Below are 9162 nucleotides of genomic sequence, written 5' to 3'. Positions count from 1 at the left end.
GTGTATAATTGTATATTTATCATTAAAATATCCAAAATGTTGAAGTCGGCCGTATAATATAAAGAAATTCTTTCATTTTGTAACATAACAACGGTTCAGTTTAAATTTAATTTATAATCACTAATTTATCGCAATATTTTAGCAATATTCGAAATGTCAGGAATATATTTCAACATTTTTATGGCTGTTTCATACATATACGTAGGTGCTATTTCGAAAATATACGCACACACACACACACAAACACATCTTTCTAGTGTATTCGTTTATACCTAGATACAAAAAGAAAACATGTACGTTTATTGAAACGTGTGTATAAACTAAGTGAATATTGTCTATTATCAATTGGATTATGTAAACTAAAAACGTGTAAAATAAACGTAAACTTAATATTTACGTTGAATAAATGAAAAATAGTGCAAAAAAGCTATTTTTGAGACAATAATTTTTCGAAATATTTTTCGAAATTATTCGATAAAAAAATTAATCGATCATTTCTTATATAATAATTAATCAATAACATATATGAATCAAAATAAATCGAATTTTTGACGAAAATTATGTAAATTATGTAAATTATAAGTATGAAACAAAAGCCTATTTTATAATTGATGATATAAATTTTATTTTTTGTGGTATAATTTATTTTGTTTATATTTTATATTATTATATTGGTATGAATTCTTTACCTTAATAAAATATATAATTATTGAATATTACTATAAAATCTGAAGGTACTTTTAAAGAAAACAATTCGAAGATAAGCAGAGTTCACTTAGTCTATATGTACTTTTTCTCATCATAATATAGAAGAGAAAGAAGAAAAAAAATCGTTTGTTCTTCCCGATCGATTAGAATAGTTACAAACTCATCCACAGTTCCGTTGTTTTCCATAACAAAACTGATCACCGCGAAGCGATCGAATGAAATGAAGCAGAGACAATTTAAATGTGAACGACCTACTCCAAGGATCAGCCAGGAAATCTATAGCTATGTACGTATCTAAGGACTACGGTGTCTAAGTATGTATGTAACTTTCTGTAAGTTGTGTGTCAACACATCACGTGGGACAATAGTGATTTAAAATCTAATCCATCGGCGGCGAACGGCGTTCGACGAACAAACAATTGACGGCATCTCGTTGTCGTAAAACACGGCGAAATGAATATGATCACATGGTTATATTGGTAAACATTGAGAAAAAGTCGAAACAATGTGAGAATATTCCGCCGAGAATCTAGTCTTACAGCGTAATTATTATAATACATATATATAAATATATAAAATATTAATCAATGCGATGTACGTTGCCTTTCGCCCGATGATAATACGTATCTTACGAATGCCCCGCGGTCACCGTCGATGCGTCAAGCTTAATGTACATATAATCGATCTTTAATGGATATGGCAAAAATAAATCATCCATTCGAATTTTCCTAGAACCGGGCAAAAAAGATACATCAAGCTATATTCGAAAAATTAGATTTATCTTACATGAAAAGAAAAATGAAAAGTTTTTGTTAATAACATGATCAAATTTGTGCTGACTGATATATTGTGGGCACTCGGTACAGTGGCTTAAACTTGCGTAAAACAAAAAAGTAAATATATATAGTCTCATATCACATTATACAGAATTCTACCATATCAGTTAACGTTGAATAGTTTTTGAACCGATTGCAAAAACATATTCTTCTACCCGATAGTTATGGATTTTTTATGAATTTTTCTTATAATTTAATCTATATGTATCGGCTTAAAAAGTAATCAGAGCTTACAAAATTGCGAACATTTTATTTATCTATTTCATAATGTGAAATCTATAAACACACTCATTGTCATCTGCAATCGGTTCTCATGCCTTAAGAGCGGCTGTTATCAGTAACTTTTCTATAAGCGAAAAATTGGAAGGGGCTTTTAATAATAATTCATTCAAGACTTTTAAAAAATATTCCTAAATATAGTTCTCAAGCTGAAGTTTATATTCGTATCTCACATTTAATATTTTGTCCGAAAATAATTAATAAATATGCGATATTAAACCTGATACCATAACATTTTTTAAGATTCATAATCATAAGATTAATAACTAATATTTCTCAATAATTAACAGTTATTCGGATTAACTTTATGCAACTGCATTGATCTTCACATAGGTATGGAAGGAATAAGAATCTAGCTGAATGTGGGATATGGGTATCTTAGCTTCGAGCTAATTGCTTTATCTTTTTTACTCTTTCTTTTCAAATAGATGGAGATACGAGATTCAACGGTGAACACGGTGAAAAAACATGTACGAATTGATCATATCCGAGTATCAAGCGAAACAGGCGCACGCGCTAATCGTTCGTATATACATATATGACTATTATCTAACGATTTTGATATAAGGATATCTTCGGTGATTATCATGATGCCATAGCGTTTACTTAGTGTTACTAAGAGTGATCGGAGTCAGTGGCTTGTATGTTAGTATATATCGTTGCGAGGCGCGCATACATACATATTAGACATAGACAAAGTCTCTCGTACACATTTCCGATTCTATACCATTTCAAGAGAAATGAAAAACTTGCACTTTATACTATCCTTGTAGGCATTGGAACATATCCTTCTTAATGTAATCCAGTGATTTCCGATAAGATCTTTATTGTATTGTAGGAGAGATTTCAAGTTATATGATACAATAATATCTCTTTATAGCTATTTTTTTTATTTATTCTTCAAATGTTTTTTATTTATGTCTACTTTTTATAATGTCTATTTTTTTATTTATTTTTTCCTTTCTTCTTTCTTACCTTTTTATTTTTTTGACAAAAAAAATTACTATATTAATTAGCACGTCTATATTAATGTATTTTTTAACAGTTTTTGAAAGTGTTATGTAAAACGTTTAACTTTTAAATATGTTTTAAGACAATCATATTTTCGCAGAGAGAAGAATACAAAAAATTGTAATAACAACTAATATTCGATTGCTTAGAAATCACTGGTAGCTCCTTCACAAAGATTCCTTTTATATCCACATTTATTTTACAATTTATCTAATTCTAATGAAAATTTCTATCCATGACCAATGTAATAAGCGACAGTAATAAACGTGCGCATCACATATTGTAAGTCCTTCCAATCTTCCCTCTTTCCTGAACTCTTGCTGATTCGGAGAGGTATAATAGATTCATCGCAATGCATCGCTGACTCTGCATCCGCGCACATTCCTCAAACACTGTTTATTTTAAGTGTGACAAATGCGAAACTGAAGAAAGAAGAAAAGCGAAGAAAGCGATAATTACTAACTGCGCTCGCGACGATGACGCTTGAAGACGTTGACGATGGCGGTGGTGACCGCATCTACGATGACGACAATATCCAACGATGCAAGTGTTCTCCAAACTCTCTGAACGATTTTGGAAAAAAGCTGATTATTGTAAAGTTAGAAATTTCGTTTATATACTCGAACAATTTTTAATGGAAAATTTGATCTTTTTAAATCTTAATCCGTAAATCTAGAAAATCTTCACTGTAAAAATATTTTCCACCTTCATAATGCTTAATCCTTATTTTACAAAGATGGAGACTTGAAAAAAATTTTTTTAAAACTTATTTTTTAGTTAACATTAAAAGGCCTACACACATTGGGTAATTTTTTTTTTACTCGTAAATTTCATAAACATCTTAATAATAACATCTTAATAATAATCGAGAGATCGAATTTTGTTCCAAATCGTCATTTTTCCAAAAGTTTGAGGACATATCTTGCTCGGTCATACTGTCGCAAGCATAGTATCAGCACAAGCTATCAGAGACATTCCATGATGCCGGATAACATTTTGATATTTTATTAGAATAAATCTGTAAGATAGACAATATAATTTCTTATGCGAAAATATTTTTTGTCAATATTCTGATAATTTCGAGCGATTGTTATCCTTAGGCAAAATGATCAATAAGACTCAAAAAAAGGAAGCATTCGTATTAATAATTCAAAATGCTTTTCATTTTTTTTTAAATATAAATAAATAGAATATTGAAATTGATTTATCTTCTTTTTCTTGTAGAGGCGGAAGTTTATAATAACGTATTTCTTTTAAAATAAGATTTATTTTTCTTAAGGTCAACATTCATTAAAAGTTTATTCAAATAAACAGATGAAGATGAAAAATGGTATTTCTAAAGTATTATGTCCGGAACTCTGGAATGACCCTCTACTCATTAGTAAAAAATATTATCATCACGTCTATTACTATATGTATACTGCTATTGTTACTTGTACTATTATCCTTATATTTATTGTCATCGTTGCTGTTGCTGTTATTGTTATTAAGATTATTGCTGCTGTTGCTACTGCTGTTGCCATCGCCGCGTCGATCGCGCGAATCTTGAAAACATAAGGCGTCATTGACTTTGTCATTGCCATTATCGTCATCGTGGCCGTCGTCACTATCGACATTAATGTCGGCGCCGCCGATATGCTATAATTAATAACAATAAGATACGACTATCGCCTACTCAATGTACAATATGTAGTATTTACCTGTTGTTACCATCAAACCGTCATCAAAGATATATAAAAATATTGTAATTGTAACGTATTGAGTTTCTCGTATCCTTTTCTCTCCCTTTCTTCTAAATTAGATGTATAGTTTTATTCGGTTATAACGTATGTAATTGAATCGATGATAAAGAAAAAAGAAAAATCACTGCGAAAATCAATTTATTAAATAAAATTAAAATGAGTAATTATAAAAAAAAAATACGCAGTGTTATATTTAAAACTTTCGTGTTTAATTTTGTTATTAATTATTTTTATTTCTAAAAAACGTAGATTTTGCAAAATCTGTTTTTGACAGATTTGGCTATTTTGGAAGCTATATATTATTAGGCACATTTTATTTTTCTGTTTCATATCTATAATATTTAATGATCGGAGATCCGTTTCAATAAAGTGCAAAAAAGCTGTAGCAGGCTTGCCGCTAAGTCACTATTCTCACTTTATTCACTATTTTAAAGAAGGTTCACTTTTGCTCACTTTTTCAGTACAAACTCACTATTCTCACTATTTTTTCCGATAAAATTGTATTATTTTTGTGTTTTCTATAATTTCTGTCTAATAAGTTATACATTTTTTTTTTATTTTTACTGAGTGTTTCCTTTTTTGTGAGTAGATTTAAATAATACGAATCTCCTGCCATATACATATAATAGCAGGATTCATTATTGATTATTTAAGGGCGATTTTTTTTCATTTAAGTATTTCATTATAATTTACAGTTATTCCAATCCACATAAATTAAATCAATTTATTGAACACCAGTCATGAAAAGTGTTGCCATATGTACTTGTATGCCATATAAGATAATAGCTTTATCAGTATGAAAAGCTTATTAGAAAATGTAATTACTTGTACAAATGCGAAAACTTATTGCAATATTATATCAAATAATATTGAGTTGGAGAAAAAGTTCTGTGGAACTTTGTTAGCTCAAATTATATACAGAATATATTTGTTGCGAAATTTTCGATTATCTGACGTGAAAGCTTAAAGTTTTTTTAAAAGTTTTAAAAAATGTTCCTACGACTTTTTGTTATCAAGTTATACGGATTAAAAGAGCATTGTGATGTTGATTGTTGCTCATAACTCCGTTAAAAATCATCGTACGTAATTAGTAATTAATAAAACAGATTCTTAAAGCTGAAACTTTGTTCTATCAAATAATATCAGGCTAATTTTGTAAATATAAAATATATATTTAGAAATTTGAGTTACAAAAATGTGATATTACTATTATTATAACCATTATGTAATGGTTATAAGGACCGTAATACCATATTTTTAATTCAAATTTATATATTCTATTTTTTTAAACTGGCAATTATGCCATTCAATAGAGCAACGTTTATAGAGCTTTAAGAATCTGTTTTTTTAATTGCAGTACAATGATTTTTAATGGAGTTATGAGCAATCAAAGTCAGAAGGCTGTTTTTTATTTAAATCGCGAACAACTCAAGAACAAAAACTCATAGAAACATTTTTAAAAAGCGATTTTGTAAGAAAAACTCCAAACTTTCACGATATAGATAGTCGAAAATTTTCATTGGCAGACCCATAAAGTGAGAAGAAAAAAATTTCCTTTTTGCAACTCGTAATTTTCTATATATAAAAATTACAAAACTCACCTAAATTCAAAAAATAGAGTTATCAAAAGTAAAGAGCAAGCTTTAAAATCATTTTTTAAATTTAAATTTTGTTCGTTTTTAACAAAGATGTTGCATATATAATATATTTTAAACTAACAAAATATCACAGAATCACTTTTTCTCCAATATTAAAGAAAAATTATACTAAAATAAAATTTTAAGTATGTTCTAATTTTATTGGAGAATTTTGAAAAATTAAATATATTAAATAATAATGTATTTAATTTGAAAATAATAATTTTGTTTCCAGATATTTGTTTCATTCTTAAGTTGTTTCAATTTCTGAATTTAGAGTTGTCTATTGTTAATAGAACTTTGTCGTCTTCTCTGCCGAATGTAATATATGCTATGGTATCAGCAAGAGCAGTGTGCTCATTATAATAAACACATAATGGCACTGGGAAAGGAAAAAGGAATTCTTTTTTGAAATTTGTTTTTTTCGCGTTGCGTGAGTATTGTGAGTATTGTATGTAGAGATCTGATTTTTTGTCGATTGCTTTTATGTTCTAAATACAATTAATGTTTTAAATATTATTAATTTTATTGTTCGCTTCTTTCTGAGAAATTATGACTCGCATTAATAAATGCATGAAATTAATTGTTAGCATAAATTTTATATTTTTAAGATTCGTATCGCTATGAAGTTCCACTTATAATTAATCCCCTACAGCACAAAATTATTAACATGTAATGTTGCTGCAACTTTTGTGCAATTAATATTCACGGTTTATTCAATAATTTGTATTTTATGTTTTGACGAAGGGGTATCGTCATACATTTCGTATTTTGCTCTTGGCATCTCTGGCACTTGTTCAATCCTATATTACTTGCATAGTTCTTTTCAATGTAATTAATAATTATTCGCTTGGGATATTTTTGATATTTCAACATTATGTCTCAATTTTTATTATTCTTTTTAATAATTCATACTTAAATAAAAGTTGATAGAATATTTTATATGATCTTTATATAAAGATACATGCAAATTTTCTCGATATCGTGAAATAATTTGCGTTAAATACAACTTTGGCTAAAAATATTAAATATCTTGTTAATCATTATTTAATTTTTCAAATAATAAATTAATTTAAGACACAACTATTACTGCAATTATTTTGTGTTTCAGAAATTCTTTAAACTTACGTATCATGCCGATATTACGTATCACGGCTCGATAAAATAACATACGAATTATTTAAATAAAAAATATAAAATAAGTTTCAGAAACTTATTTAAAATATAAAATTGTAGGAATTTGTAAAAAATAGATACAACTTGTTTAAAATAATATATAAAGTAGTATATCAAATAATTTATGGACAATGAGAGCGTTACACAGCGCGGGAATTGGTGCGCAATTTATAATATATAACAATCTTAAAAATTCACATAATATATTAAAAATAATGACTTCCAATACAAACTTCTTAGAACGTTTCGATTTGCTTCAAATCGAATCTTCAGAGAAAAAACAACAGACTTCAGAGAAAAAAAAAATCTCGTCGGTGTGTAATCCTTTCCGCACCTTTCTCTCCTTCTCTCTTTTCCATGAATTATTTGCATGAAATATTGCGCCTTTAGCAGGCAGTTATATAAATAACGATAAATTCTTCGATGTTTTCTGTAAACGTCAAGAATATTATCACTTTTATTATACTTTGAATAGCATTGATAATTGTATATTGTGTTGTAAATAATTATTATATTATATTTTGAATAGCATTGATAATTGTATATTGTATTGTAAATAATTATTATAATAGTACTGTCGAATTGTATAAAGGATAATACATGCAATCAAGAATAATATTTAAAAATTTATTGCAATTTCATTTAGCGAAATACAATAAAATAATAATTAGACATAAAAATAAAAAAATAAAGATATACTTACTTGCAAAAACGGGCTACTAAATTTATTAGTAGTTCCTTTGTTTATGGGTGAGTATATTTGCAAAGAAAAGAGGATCGCTGATAAAATTGGGAGGTGATGGAGGGTCTTTATAGCTCGTTTTTTGCTAAATTATATCTTAAATTAATAATATATGTTTAGAAAAGATTGAATTTATTAATAGTCTCTATAATTGCTAATTATAATTATAAAGACTTTAATACGTTCTAATAATTATGTTTGGTAAAAATAGGCTTGCATAAAGAAACATAACTTCGTAATTTTATAAGATATTATAAGACAAAATTCATTTGTTTGAATTTTCAATTTCGTTTATTAAAATTCAACAACTTTTATTTATACATATGTAAGAGATGTGAAATAAAAATTGCTTCGTTCAAGGATCCATTAAACTGATTAAACTATCCCTCTCTTATAGATAGTCGGTACGCTTCTATCTTAAGGATTTAGTACAGAGGAACTACATCTACTTTCGACGATACGATTTCATCGATAGTGTAGTGTAGTCGATAGTATAGTTCTCAATTTGAAAATGGATGTATTGGCGGTAGTATACGGGATTTCGATGGTAACAGGAAAAAACCGATATGGCCTCTCTCAGGTTTCTCTCTGATATCAGAAATAGACGGCCCAGATCTGTAATCGCAAAATTCTGCCGCGCATTATTGCCCCTTGACAAAGGGGCTGTGACGAAAGTCTTGCGACAAATGCTTTGAAGCATTTGATGGACCAATTAGAAGAAAGAATTTTACAAACTGGCCAATTAAAAAATGCTTCAAAGCATTTGTAGCATCGCGTTGATTATATTCAAAATGGATGTAAATTACATAGCAAAGTCCACTTTTCAAGATTGATTTGCAGATGATAAATCGATATTTGGTTCGTACAATTGTACATATTATATTCACAAACTGTGGATCAGAAATATTCATCTCTGAATCTTACATGTTCGTAATATTTATTTCGCTTAAAGCATTAAAGTTATATTACACTCTTTTTTTACAAATGTGCTAATATTTATATTTCAAATAATAATAATATAAACTAAATAT

Source organism: Atta colombica, unplaced genomic scaffold (assembly GCF_001594045.1).
Source record: "Atta colombica isolate Treedump-2 unplaced genomic scaffold, Acol1.0 scaffold348, whole genome shotgun sequence".
Lineage (NCBI taxonomy): Eukaryota > Metazoa > Arthropoda > Insecta > Hymenoptera > Formicidae > Atta > Atta colombica.
Note: the sequence above shows the minus strand (reverse complement) of the source record.